General features: G+C 39.6%; 1 long non-coding RNA gene across 2 annotated transcripts in view; it reads left to right on the forward strand.

Annotated features, from left to right (window-relative positions):
* Window positions 1-7,177: 7,177 nt before the first annotated feature.
* The window catches only part of LOC112547613 (uncharacterized), a 146,508-nt gene continuing 138,519 nt past the window's right edge, over window positions 7,178-15,166 (forward strand). For both annotated transcript variants that reach the window (XR_012896240.1, XR_012896239.1), the window contains exon 1: window positions 7,178-7,201. This is a non-coding gene — a long non-coding RNA (uncharacterized LOC112547613). The remainder of the gene's footprint in view (window positions 7,202-15,166) is intronic.

The following is a 15,166-nucleotide window of genomic DNA, read 5'->3' on the forward strand; positions in this document are numbered from 1 at the left end:
TATTAGCCTAGTATCTTTTATTTTATATGTCAAACACAAGTATGCTGATATGTCTGCTAACTATGCACATCTGGTGACATGAATTTTCAGTAGAGAACAGTCATCAGTAGCGTTATTCTGAAAATGGAGAAATGTTTTACATATTTTTCAAAATTTTTCTTCATCAAAAAATTTAAAAGCTCAAAAAATGTTTGACTGGCTTGCCCTGTATCTGCAGGGGGAGAAGAACAGAGTGACATAGTCCCTTTAGGGTTGTTTGTTTCCTTTGTTGTTTTTGACCAGTTCTGATTCTCAGGACATCTTTCATGTAACTGCTTTTGCCATTTGACTTCCCCTATTGGTTTCAACCATTGTCACTGAACTTGACTCAAACATTAAGGGTTTGATGATGTTATTTGATGATACTGGAGAATACTAATAGAATTTCCAAAAATGTCTAAGCACATTGTTCCATCTGCATAAATAAGCAGAACTACAATTCATTACATCCTTGATAACTGCTCCTTCCATGTGCCACAGAGAAGTAAATCAACCCTCAAAAGGCAAAGCTGTCCACCTTCATACCATACAATGCATTCAGCTGGCTGCTGATAGGGAAGTAGGCTGAGGACTAAATCTTGCAAAACTCCTGTTTTGATGTCGATGCCTAGCTCAGTAATATTTGATCTGTGACTTATAGACATTATATGAAATATTATATATGAGCCTGAGATATGTGGGATACCTACAAACTTTAGGATCAGCCCCAAAACATGTTACATATATTGAATGTTTGCATACAGAAAAGATATTTGCTTATTTTCTGAGCATTGAATTTGCCATAGCATTCCAACTCACGGATCTCAGGGTCACCAAGTCTGGTTGGGTTACTTCTGAAAAGAAGCAGCAGAGTCAATTTTGCAAAACTGTGCCAGGAAGGATTCCTTGCTGATGTCTTTTGTGTTTTGATTTCACCTTGAAAAGGACAATTACTCTCATTTTACTCTACCTTTAAAAAAAAACAGCACTCAAATATGGGACATTTCATATCCCCACTACCAAACAAACAAAAAATCACTTTCACAGGATGAAAAGTGTCTATCTTGGTCTTCCTGACCCATCTCATCATGTTGCAGTATTCAAGACTTTTGCAAGCAAGGGTCCTTTTTCAATTTCACCAATGTGTGGTGATAACTATCATTCATTCTTAATGGATAAAGGCTTTAAGAAAATCTATTGAGCTAGCAACAATGCCCCTCTTTTACTAAACTAACTTTCCCCTAACTTCTACCCTAGTCTGATGTAGCTACAATAAAAGTCTATCAGAAACTCAATTATACTTTAAGTGGGTAACGAAAAAAGAGCAACAGTGACCCCCTTTAGAAAGTCAATTGACAGATATATCTGAAACCACATTACCCCTCACGGTTGCAAAATTAACCTTAACAAAAGCCATACTTAGCCAGAATTTTAGACATTTCTACATAATATACAAAGCCAGCACTGTTCTATTGGGGCATAAAAATTGACAGGCTGAGATCCAAGAGTCTTAGGCAGGACAATGGCCCTCTCACAACTGCTGCAATTTAAAATGACTCAGGTGCTAAGTTCAGAGATTGTGGAGAGACGAGCAGGCTTTTGAAATATTTCTAATATTATCCCTGAACGAGCAGGAACTGTGTCCCTCATCATGGAAATATCCATTATCACTGATCCTCTTGGAAGCACCTCTTCAGTCTAATGTTGATAGTGCTTTCTAGGATGAAATCAATATGCCTTTATGAAAACACTGATGTCATACGAAGCTGGTAAGCAACATGTCCAGATGGCTTTACTAATGAGTGTTATAAAATGCTTATCTAGTCCTCAGTGGACTCTGTGTACCAGCCAAGTTTAAGGGTTTTGTTTAATAGTTATTTTATTGAATTACTTCTTTTCCAAACAGCTTTTCATGCCTTCGATTAACTGCTGAAAGCAAAGAGGTAAAAGTTTGTGTTCTATGCCTTATATGAAACTGTTCTGTAATAAAACATTTTTGTCTATGTTCTAGAATGTCACATACAGACAATCCTTAATGTAAATCAAGACAGATGTGTTAGCATCAGTCTCCCACAATAGAGAAATGAAAGTTAATTCGTATGATTAGTGCTTCCCAAGAATATGGCATCTCCTTTTTTAAAAAAATGTAATTGATGCAAAGAATGAACAGAATTATGATAATTAAAGATAACACTGTGTGTGTGTGTGGGGGGAGAGGGGGTAAGGCCAGGTATTGGATACTGAAATTTTAACTGTAGAATGCACAGCTGTTACACATTATACAAGTCCCTCTTGTTAAGATCATCAATGAATTAGTTTTCCCTTTGGTAAAGGCACTTGTCAAGATTGAATCAAGTCCTTGTTCTTCTTTTTCTCTTATAGAACAGTTCTTTGTAATAGACATAGGATGAAATAACTGACCATGTAATTTCTGTAGATAAATGAGATATCTGAAACCACATGACAGTGACATGCTAATTTCTCCTACAGAACTGGATAATTCTGTAGTACTGTGCTTTCCAGTAGTAGTCATTAAAGATGTTAACAGTAAGGTTTCTTATTCTTAAGAGTAAATCATTGGCTCTAAAGTCCTGGCAAAATTCCAGCTCTAAAACTAATACTTGGCAGGGTCTAAATGCTCCTGGATGGCCTCAGCAATGTGGAGAGCACAGGGGGTGTATTGTGGTCAGGAAGCTAGTGTAATATTCTAATGCTTGTCTGATTTACCTCTAATTTTTTCGGAGTATTTTATTAGTATACTCCTGCCCTAAAGATTTGGTTTTTTAATTGCATGGTATTGTCCAGAGACATGTCGTGCTGAATGCACACTAACTATAATGGCTGGAGGCGCGTAGCTATATCCAGAAAACGGAGTGGGACATATTGTATCTTCCTGTCTAATTAACTGTCTTTTTGTGCAAGAACAAATGACTTAATCCATGCTTTTGATTGTCAACATCCTGTGAGTCTTGGCTCCAATATGTATTTTTGTCATGTTCTGTGCAAGAATCCCAGCCCAACTTTGAAAAACATTTTAGACAAATCACAAGCTTTCTCCTGACTTACTGATTTAAATCAAATGAGTGACAAGTTTGACACTCCTTGTAAAGTCTAATGAAGAAACCTTGTTAGTGATGAGTGATGTACAGCAGGGTATCTGTCTATCTACTTGCAGGGCCTTCCAACAGACATTCTTTTTGATAACTTGGATGGAATACTAAGAGACAATTTAAAAATCTGACTTGCTTAGGTTCCTGGCATGAAATTTCCAGATTTCACTTGAAGGTAGAGCTCTCTCTCTCTCTCTCTCTCTCTCTCTCTCTCAGAAACCAAAAATTTCTACCTTAGTTCTTTGTAGAAGCTAAGTGAAATGGCATCACCCAGAAAAAGAGATTTGTTTATTTTGAAAGTAAAATAACAATGAAGCCAGTATTCAAAAGTTTTCCGGAAGGGGGTTGTTGATGAATGGACAAAACTATCAAATGTTAATGAATCCTTATAAATTCCCTGTGCCTTGATCATGATTGGATAACAAAAATAATAAATAATAATAAATATGGTAGAACTTTCACAGCACAGCACAAAGAATGTTAAGTATAGAAGGGTGGCTGCCCCACTCTGGCATGGAAGGTGTTAAAAGCAATGCAGAGAGGCAGTGCAGAGCCTTAGCCAACAAAGAAAGAGCTCATTGAGAGCCAGTCAAGTGGTTGTGTGAAAGTAGCCAATCAGGATCAGGCTGGGCCCTATAAGAAGGCTGCAGGGGAAGACAGGAGAAGAACAGAACAGGACAGATCAGAGCAGTATAGTGCTGGGCAGGGTCAGTAGATGATGGTCAGTCATCAGCCCCAGACTGGAGCTCTGACTCAAAGGGCAGAGAAGGTGCCGATGCTGCAGGGAATAAACTCAGGGAAGCAGGCACTAGAGGAGAGTTGGAGGAGGGCAACCCAGAGTTGCTACGTGGCTGCCCAGAGTAGCAGTCGGGCCTAGTTCCCCGTTTTCCACCCTACTAGCCAGCAATGAGAGTGGTTAAACCAGAGTACAGTTTGCCCTGGGATGGGCTAGACTTAGGACTGCGGTGAGCCACTGAAGTGAGTGATAGAACCTGAAGCTGCTGGTCCTCTGGAAGTGGGGGAGAGCCAATGGTGTCGTCAGTCAGAAATCAGTGCCTAGAAGTGTACACCACAGTCTGGGAAAGTCTGACTGTGAGGACAGTGGAGGCAGAGAGTAACAATTAGCAAGACACCACTAGCAAAGTCACACAGATGAAAGAGCTCATTCCTGACACAACCAGCAGGAGGCACTAATGTGCTGAGTCAACTCCGGTACAGTCTGATATGTGCCAGATTAAAAGGAGAGATAAAATTCCATTTTTTTAATTCTTTTTTAGAGGATATAGCTTGGAGAATGTGCCATCCTTATTAATGGGTAATTAAAACCTCTTTGTTTCAGAAAAAGAACATTAGCAGACACTGCACTAGCCTGCCAATATTCCTTAGCTCTGGCTCACAGTGTGTACCTCAATGGGCAAGATGGTAGTTCAGCTACCAAATCTAGTACATGATGGCTTTTTTGCCTTGTAATTTAACAGAATTTCCCTGTGTGACACTGTAATCTATTGCTGAAAGCTTGCCAAAATATAGTACTGAGTACTTCCAAAGACACTTAGCTATTTAGAAAGTGTTAACACACTTACAAAATACATTTTAATTCTAAATATTTATGGTTTTACCTCATGGGTTTTTTTTCATTTTCCATTAAAAAATAAGTTTAAAGAGGGGTGAACTAGCAACACAGAATGTAAAGCTGATTTGCTTTAAAAGAAAAAAAACTGCTCTGATTAATAATTTTAAAGACAACTGCCTTTTATTGTCATTGAATTTGGCAGAAATTTCTTGGTGCATAATGACTATTTGTTAAATCGACAGTCAATCTAAAGGTGATATTTGGTCCTATTCATTACAGAATTGACTTTAGAGGTCAGAACAGATCAACTCTTCAACTGCCATCATTTTAAGGTGGAAAATACCAAAATAGCTTAAAAGGATATTGCCATAACTAAGAATAAAGCCCCTTGGACAGTAATTTATATCTACTTTAAGTTCCTCTTTACGCAGCCAGTGTGTGGAATGTTTTCTGAATATGAAGGGAAATCTTGATTTACTATCTGGTTGGGTGGATTTAAAACCCACATGATCCTCATGTTAAGTAACACGATAATAAAATAATCATAGCACTGGAATGGACCTTGAATGGTCACCTAGTCCAGTTCCCTACCCTCATGGCAAGACTAAGTTTTATTTAGACCATTGCTGACAGGTGTTTTTCTAACCTGCTCTTAAAAAATCTCCATGGATGGTGATTCCATAACCTCGTAAGTAATTTATTCCGGTGTTTAACCACCCTGATAGTTAGGAAATTTTTCCTAATGTCCCACATAAACATCTCTTGCTACAATTTTAGCCCATTGTTTCTTGTCCTATCTTCAGAGGTCAAGGAGAATATTTTTTTCTCCCTCCTTCCTGTAACAACCTTGTAGGTATTTGAAAAGACTGAGGCTACGTCTACACTACAGGCTTCCTAAGTGCCTTTGGAGCTACATTAATTTTCTCCTGGCTGCCAACTTCACTAAGGCTACATTTAGACTACTGGCTTCTTTCAGATCTTCCAAAAAAAACTTCTCCCAAAAGAGAGTATCCACACTGCAAAAGTGCACCAAAGAAGCGATTTGCTTTTTGAAAGAGAGGATCCAGACTGAATGGACACACTCTTGTATGAAAGCTATGATTGCTATGGATGGAATGGCCACCAGGGCACCTGTGCTTTTTCTTCTTTCCTCTTCTTCTGAAAGAACTCCCTCTTCCTCGTCGAAAGAGCTCTTTTGCAAAATGTCTTCTTCCTCGTAGAATGTGGAAGAACTCAATTTCAGTTCCTCAGGTTTTGTTGGGAAAATGGCCGTTTTTCTGACAAAACTATGTAGCGTAGACATACCTGAGAAGGGAGATTCCAGACTAAACAAAGCAATTTTTTCAGTCTTCCCTCACAGGTCATGTTTTTTAGGCTTTTCATCATTTTTGTTGTTCTTCTCTAGAATTTCTCCAATTTGCCAACATGTTTCCTGAAATGTGGCATCCAGAACTGGACATAACACTCCAGCTGAGCTTTAATCAGTGTGTATTGAAAGAATTCTGTAATGAGGAATCGGGCCAAAGAAAGTTTAAACATTCATCTTTCTTTGTAGGCTATTTCATACTGGTGGCATGAACTATTTGAATAACTTATTATTAAAAAAAATGATTGACACTCACAAGGTAAAGACGGTGAATTAAAGACTGGAATTTCAAAAAATAATTTCCTTCTGGTTGGATAATGCTTGATGGTTGCAAAAAGAATTTGTATGCTGTGTACAATCACTCTCTCTCTATGACATCTTTCCAATGGAGGTGGCATTTTGGAACCTCCCTTCTCATTAATCTGAAATGTAGTTGAGTTTCAAAACTGCACAAGCAATATGCAATGATGGATTTTTGCAAGCTGGGAAAATAAATGCTTACAGCACCAATAAGGTTTTCAAGAAGAAAGTTTGCTTAAAATATTACAGCTATAATTTCCAAAAGAGACCGTTCTTTTCTTTTTATCCTTCCTATGAATGGTTACTTCATCATGTATTATTTCATTTTCATCTGTCCTTGTTCCACACAACTCATGAAAGCAATAACTTGGCCAAACACCTCAAGTATTTAACATCCACATCTGCTTACAAATTATCTATGTAAATTACGGGTAATTTATCCCTTGGACCTTATGGAAATTGCAGGAATGAGTTAATATGCATGACTAGAATTACTGAATATCAAGTTATGGACACATTAGACAATGCATTTTTAAGTTATTATTGGAAACTTCAGGTGTGCTGGGAAATGGAAGGGTGAAGGCTGTGTTACTTGAGCCATTCAAGAACTGCAAAAATCATCCAGAAATGCACTGTCTAGAGTATAATATTCTTATAAAATGGTAGTTATTTTAGAAAGGGGAAAGGTTATACCTATGTAATAACCAGGAATTATTGAGTTTGGGATGACATCACTGGCAATCAGAAAACTCCATTGGTGTCAAAAGTTCTAGAACTACTTCTGAAAGATTACTATTATTGTTACAGCAGCTCTTCCAGAAAACTGCAGCTCTGGTAATGTGAAAAATGGACAAATGAATATCCTGGAATTATGGATAATTTATAACTTTTGTTAGAACAAGATGCTATTTTGCTTAGATATATTAACCTTCAAGGTCAGCTGATGGTTTACTCTTTCACCACTGGACAATGAATATCTCCAGTTAATTTCTCAAAGAAGTGTCACATTCAGACTATCGTAGGCCACTGACCAAACACTGAAAAACATCAAGATAGTATAGACAAAAGATATTACCTCAACCACCTTGACTCTCTAATATCCTGGGGCCAGCATAGCTACTACTATATTGCATGCACTATGATAGTAGGACAGCTCCAGCTTTACTCTCCACCACCCGAGTTTTCTGTAATCTATAGGATAGATAAAATATTTCAACTCAAAACAGTAACAACTGCATGACATAGTAAAGCAGCATTATCTCCAGAGCAAAGGCAGTTCTGTTGTATGCATTCAGATTAAGAGCCAATTTATGCAAAGAGAGCCTATGCGTGCAAACCTGTCCAAGTAGTAATAGAAATGTAGCCATGTTAGACTGGTGTAGCTGAAGCAAAATGCAGGACTATGTAGCACTTTAAAGACTAACAAGATGGTTTATTAGATGATGAGCTTTCATGGGCCAGGCCCACTTCCTCAGATCAAAAATCTGTCCAAATAAGATGTGCAGATACACCTGTGTTTTTTCAGTGTACAAGCGTACACACACAATTCAGAAAATTAGGTCCATACGTTAATATATTAAAGACATATGGGGGATTTAGATATAAAATTCCCATGTCACTGATAACAGTTGTGCTCCTAAATCTCAGGGAAGGTTCTGAGAATCTCAAACAGAGTACAAAATTGTACTAAAAAGTAGAAGAAACCTAGTCTTCAAGATGAACTCTGTTCTGTCAAAAACCCACTCCTCTGGCTCTGTTAGAAGAATACTTTCATTTTCTGTTTCTGGATAGACACAGTAACTCCAAAACAATACATTTTATTTTATTTTCTGAATTGGATAAGGCTGGGTACGTCTACGCTGCAACACTATTTCAAAATAACTAGCGCTATTCCGAAATAACTCAGTCTGCGTCTACACTGCAGGCAGTTATTTCGAAACAGTGTCAAAATACTGTCAAGCTGGAGGACTTCTTACTCCGACTCCTGGAACCCTCATTGTACAAGGAGTAAGGGCAGTCGGAGGAAGAGTGCTCTATTTTGAAATAAGTGCTGTGTAGACGCTCCCAATTTCGAAATAAGCTATTTCGAAATAAGACACACTTGACGTAGCTCAATTTGTGTATCTTATTTTGAGTTAAGCCCTGTAGTGTAGACAGATGCACCCTCTGATGTTGCTTACTGAAGCCTTGAGACTATTATTGTGGTGGCACAATTCCTTTTAAGACAGAGCATTATGTACAGGCAGTCCCCGGGTTACATGGATCCGACTTACATCGGATCCCTACTTACAAACGGGGTGAGGTAACCCCGCACTAGCTGCTTCCCCCCAGCAGACCAGGGAGACGCGAAACTAGCGCCCCCTCCCCAGCAGACCAGGGAGACGCGGAGCGGCTTTTCTCAGCAGACACCTCAGCTTGAGAATAAAGGACTGAGGGAAGTGAGGTGTGGGAGAATAAAACTGAGCTCTGGAGAAATGTTTGGCTAGAGTTTCCCCTACAATATGTACCAGTTCCGACTTACATACAAATTCAACTTAAGGACAAACCTACAGTCCCTATCTTGTACGTAACCTGGGGACTGCCTGTATTCAAACACAACATACCTATTCTGAACAGCTCTATGGATGAGACACACTGGACAAACTAGAGTGGGATACAAAAATTTTGATATAATATTAAAAGCAAATGAGATATTAAAGAGAGGCTCCTTCTGCCCACATCTAGAGGAAGTAAAAATCTCTGTGTCATCGTTTAAAAAAAATTAAGGGGGTAAAACATACTGTCCTGCCCAGAATTGCTGCTTCTTAAAAAACATATTGCAGTGGGCTGAGCTATGTGTAAGATGAACTAGTGCTGATTCTTTGAAGGCTGCTTTTGCATACATAGCCACTGCACTAGACAGTCTAATTCATTGCTTTGTAAAGTTGCTTAGGATAATGCTGCAATGAAAAACCAAATTCTATTCCATTTTGTTATGCCACAAGAATATTATATGTCCCATATCCATGGGCTAACACATATCAGAACATTTTCAACCATCATAAAATAGATTACATAATTTACAGACTATACAATGACCTATACCATTATATATTCAGTAATTTCTCATTTAACACTGTAGCTGCATTTCTGAAAATGTTCATGCTAAGTGAAAACGTGCTATGAGGGGTCAATTTTCCCATTCAAAATTATGGAAAAGGTGGGGCTTGTTTTTCAGGTGGTGGTGGCAAAGTCAGTTTTTTGTTGGTGCTGGGTCATTAGTGTCAACATTAGATATCTAGTAACACAAGATAACTAGCAAAAAAAGCCACCGCGGTTTCTTAAAACACAAAGAAAACATGTGTGAGAGCAGAGGAGCACTGTGACCACATGCATTCATCCACTCATGCGTATTACCACTATTTCCACCAACTTATACTGCCACGTGAAGTAGTCTGCCATTTGATTATTTTCATGTTATTTCGGGGACAGTCGTGTTATTCAAAAAACGCTCCCTAAAAAAAATCATGCTATTGCAAAAATGTGTTAAGTAGGGATGTGTTAAACAAGTAATTACTATACTGCTGATTATGCACATTTATCGAGATTATAACAGAGAAATAGCAGAAGAGAAAATTAGTTCAGAATTCTGGTCACTCTTGTTTCCTATGGGACAGCATGACAAATTGTGCAAAATCACATGCCACATTGTACTAACCAAGGAAATGATGTTTGCTGTCTCAATGGACATTGCAGATAGACAGAGAGACAGAGCTGGCAGTTTGCGGTCCACAGATGCTCTGAAATATCGCAGTAAAAAAATCTGAAACTCTAGTAAGTCTAGGCTATAGCAAAGATTGAAATACGTTCATTGAACAACATGGGTGTTCCAATGTGACCTCCTGCATTTTACTAGGGAAAGAGAAATGAACGGCATCAATAGTCTCTTCTCTGTAAAATGGAAATCCTAAAAATTAAGTCATATCTCTTTGGATATAAGCCCTTCCAGTTCATAAACAGTCCCAATAAAGCAGAGTTTTACCTCTGTTAATATCGATGGTGGGGGAATATTAATATTTATAGCTTAGCAATCAGTGCAGAGATAGCAATTGTTTATGGTGCAAGGGATATAGAAAATACAGCAAAAGAAACCCAGTTTTCCTGATCAATTATCATATATACACACACATTCTGAAGCACGTCTAGTGAAGCCAAAACATATTCATGTTGTGAAACCCTATATTTGGTAGAGCTCACCCCTTGCCTTCTAATTTCTGAGCACTGACACTTAAAACGTTCTATTTTTCTCCAGAAAAATAAATATTTATCCACAAAACCCTGACTGAACACCCCACAGCAAATCAGATGGGTTTTGTTATTGATCTTCCCTCTCCCTCCCCACAGTCAGTGTTGTTGTGTAAAAATAAAATACATTTTTCACATTGATTTAAGCATAAACTCAACTTCCTCATTAAATAAAACATTACTTTATGCAAATGTAATGAAAAACTAATTATGGTTTCCCACTAAACCATGCAAACAGTGCGTTTAGACAAACAGTAATTGTATTGGTCTTTCTTCTGTTCTGATATTGCTCTGAAACTTGGGTCCCTCAAATGAATAATTACCTACAAAATAATTAAATGTTGCTGATATGCCCTACTCATCCCCCTTGTACACAGAAACAGCGAAGTCTGTCTTCCCTGAAATCTATCTCTGTCATGTTGGATAAGCTTACTGTCCATCACAGAGCTGGCATCGATCCCTAGTCAATTACTGAAGAACATAGCACCATATTAAAAGACAAATAAGGTTTAATTTTAATCACAGGCAGCCTGTAAGTCCATGTTCCATTATAGATTAAAAGAAGCAATTATTTTTAAAAGTAAAGATTTAATGAAAGGTCTTACTAATATATGGACATGTTGCCCTCTCGGCATTCTAAATTAGACTCTCCAGTAATGGTTGAAAGCTGCAAACAAGCACAGTATGTCATGAAGATGCTTCCCATAGATTGATATTTTCCCCAAAATTGCTAAGCAATACAACTTCTCATTTCAGGTGGTAGAAAAATGTCACTTTTTAACTATAATAAAGTATGTCTTTATTAACCAACAGATACACATTATTGGCTAAATTCTTGTCCTTTACATCAAAGCAATACAAATTCCATTGACTCTACTAGAATTACTTCATATTCAGGATTCTATCTATTCAACTTTCATCAAAGTCACTCGGAGTCTGACATCAGTAGGAACTGGCCCTTACAATGGTGTACATGACTGAAGAATGCAGCATGCTTAGTATATTATTATAATATTATTTTAACAATCCTCTCATGTTCAAAAACAGCTACTCTTCTTTTAGGAATGAGGCATAATTAGTCACTGATCTCTCAAAGACTGAAGTGCATGTGTAACTTTATACTTATAACATGTTCCATGAAAATTATGAGACTACTCGTGTATGTAAAAAAGTCTCTGAGGAGTAGCCATGTTAGTCTGTAATTTTAAAAAACAACAAGTAGTCTTGTGGTACTTTACAGACTAATGGTATTAGATAGATAGATAGATAGATAGATAGATAGATAGATAGATAGATAGATAGATAGATAGATAGATAGATAGATAGATAGATAGATAGATAGATAGATCACTTCTTCAAAAGAGCTGCCATGAAACTGATATAGATATATCATTTGTTAGTCTGTAAAGTGCCACAAGATTACTAATATATGTAAAGTTATGCACACAGCTTATGTTTGAAGTGTCAGGGATTTAGACTGAGGGTATGTCTACACTACAAAGTTAATTCGAACTAACGGACGTTAGTTCGAATTAACTTTGATAGGTGCTACACAAGCGCTCCGCTAGTTCGAACTTAATTCGAACAAGCGGAGCGCTTAGTTCGAACTAGGTAAACCTCATTCTACGAGGACTAAGCCTAGTTCGAACTAGCTAGTTTGAATTAAGGGGTGTGTAGCCCCTTAATTCGAACAAGTGGGAGGCTAGCCCTCCCCAGGTTTCCCTGGTGGCCACTCTGGCCAACACCAGGGAAACTCTATTCCCCCTTCCCGTCCCCGGACCTCTTAAAGGGGCACGGGCTGGTTACGGTGCCCGTGCCAGGTGCAAGCCTGCCAGAACCCAGCCAGCAGACCCTGCACCTGGCACGGATCGAGCCACGCACCCGATACCCCCCAGCCCTCCCCCTCTTCCTGGGACCAGGCTGGTGGTTCCCGGGAGCTTGCCCGGGACCGCAAGAGGCGGGCACCTGCCTGGGCTAGTGCAGACATTGTGGACCTTGTCCACGATCTCCGCACTAGGCACAGGAAAGTGGCCGTCTAGGGCAGGAGAGCTGCCAGCCTGGCACCCAGGAGCAGGAGTGCAAGAGAATCAAGGGGGTCCACTGAGACCCCCGACCCTGAGCCCTGAGCTTACAATGGCTGTCCTGGGTCAGACCAAAGGTCCATCTAGCCCAGTAGCCTGTCTCATGACAGCAGCCAACCCTAGGGACCCTGGAGGGGATGGACCGAAGACAGTGACCAAGCCATTTGTCTTGTGCCATTCCTCTCCAGCCTTCCACAAACCTTGGGCAGAGACACCACTCCTACCCCCTGGCTAATACCACTCCATGGACCCAACCTCCATCACTTTATCTCACTTCCCTTTAAACTCTGTTCTAGTTCTAGCCTTCACAGCCTCCTGCAGCAAGGAGTTCCACAAGTTGACTCTTTGCTTTGTGAAGAACAACTTTCTGTTACTAGTTTGAAGCCTGCTATCCATTCCTTTCCTTTCGTGTCCTCTAGTCCTTCTTTATGGGAACAAATGAAGAACTTTTCTGTATGCACCCTCTCCACCCCACTCTTGCTTTTAGAGACCTATATCCTGTCCCCCCTCTTTCTCCTCTTTTCTAAGCTGAAAAGTCCCAGTCTCTTTAGCCTCTCTTCATATGGGACCTGTTCCCAACCCCTGATCATTTTAGTTGCCCTCCCCTCTCCCAGCCTCTCTCTTCCCCTCTCCCACCTCCTTTTCCCAGTCTCCCCCAGTTTTGTTCAATAAAGACAGATTCCATTTTGGAAGACACGTTATCTTTATTTTGTACATCAAGAAGAGGGGCTAGGGAAGGGTAAGTGGAAGGAGGTGAGGGAGGAATGGGGCACGAGCCCCCCATGGGGAGGACTGGGCTGGCTGTGCGGGCTTCTGGGGGTGGAAGCTCTCCTGCAGCCCCCCAATTGCCCCCTCTCCCCAGATGGCAGCCTGCGGCAAGTGCAGCCAGGCTGATGGCCGAGTGCTGTGATGTGCCCAGTGTGGGTAGTCCGGGCACTCCAAGCCAGGACTGCTTTGCAAGCGGGGCACCCCTGAGAACTGTCTGTCCGGGGTGGGGGTCGGGACCCTTTAAGCACAGCCCTTGGCTAGCCTGAGACAGCATCTCCACGCTTTAAGTCCTCCTCTGATGCCCTGCCTGCACTCCTTCCGGCCATCCTTAAGCCCGGTTCAGGGTCCACTTAATGTGGACATGCTAGTTCGAATTAGCAAAACACTAATTCGAACTAATTTTTTAGTCTGGATACGTTAATTCGAATTAGCTTAGTTCGAATTAACTAATTCGAACTAAGTTAGTTCGAATTAACGTTGTAGTGTAGACATACCTTAAGATATCTGGGGGGTAAAGAGGTATGTTTTAGTCTCTGCTCATTTCTATTTTCAGTAGTGCCATTGTATATCTTGTGATAATAGCCATGATACTACTTATGAGGATGTAGCAGATATCATAGTAATAGTCCTCTACACTTGCAGAGATGATCAAAGTGCAAGTGATAGTTAGGTGCCTAACTCCCAACACCTCTCAAACAGTGTTAGGTAGTTCTCATTTGCTCCTTAGAAGATCTCCCCCACTTTGTGCATGTGACTGTATGAATGCATTTATATTATACAACTTAGCTGTCGACTTTTGGTTTCAACAACAGTGAACAGCGTACAAAAAACAACGTACTCAAAGATTGAAATACTTAATAAAATTGCCAGCTTTTATAATCATCATTTTGAAATTAACTGAGTCATTTTGGCTGCATAATCATACCCCTGAAGGGATGCAATAAAGTATAAATTTAATCAAATACATTTTTAGAATAGGCTTCAAGGTAGCTCATGCACAATTTCTGACCCAAATATCTAGTCATGAGTATAATATCAGACCTTTAATTATAATTTCTATTATAATGATTCTATTGAAGAAAATGTAACCAGTGCACTTATCTGCAATTACCCACACACTGTCTCCAGAAAGTGCAGATAAAGGCTCTCCCGTGAATCGTCCCTTGCTGAGAAAGTTCACCCAACTGTTTTAATCTCTTTTTCCCTCAGTCGATCATTACAGTGATTGCATCCTTACAAAGGGAAAAGACAACTAAACACCAAAGATAGAAAATCAAATTTCTACTTTAAATTTTCAATTTGATTTTCACCTGAATAAACCAAGTTAGATCACAAATGGCTGGTTTCCAGAACAGTGAAGTAGAACGTATATCAGCACTTGCTGTTAACTTGTCTGAATACCTTCCATAAGAACATAAGAATGACCACATTGGGTCAGACCAAGGTCCATCCAGCCTAGTATCCTGCCTGCTGACAGCGACCAATTCCAGGACCCCCAGAGAGAATGAACAGAAGAGGTTATCATCTGTGATTCCACCTCTCTTGCCTATCCCATTCTGACAAACAGAGGCTAAGGACACCATTCCTGCCTATGCTGGCTTCTAGCAATCTATCAAATATTCAGCCTGGTCAAACTTCTGAAAGACTTGAGGCTGGATCCTGCACT

This window comes from Pelodiscus sinensis, chromosome 17, assembly GCF_049634645.1.
Source record: "Pelodiscus sinensis isolate JC-2024 chromosome 17, ASM4963464v1, whole genome shotgun sequence".
NCBI lineage: Eukaryota > Metazoa > Chordata > Testudines > Trionychidae > Pelodiscus > Pelodiscus sinensis.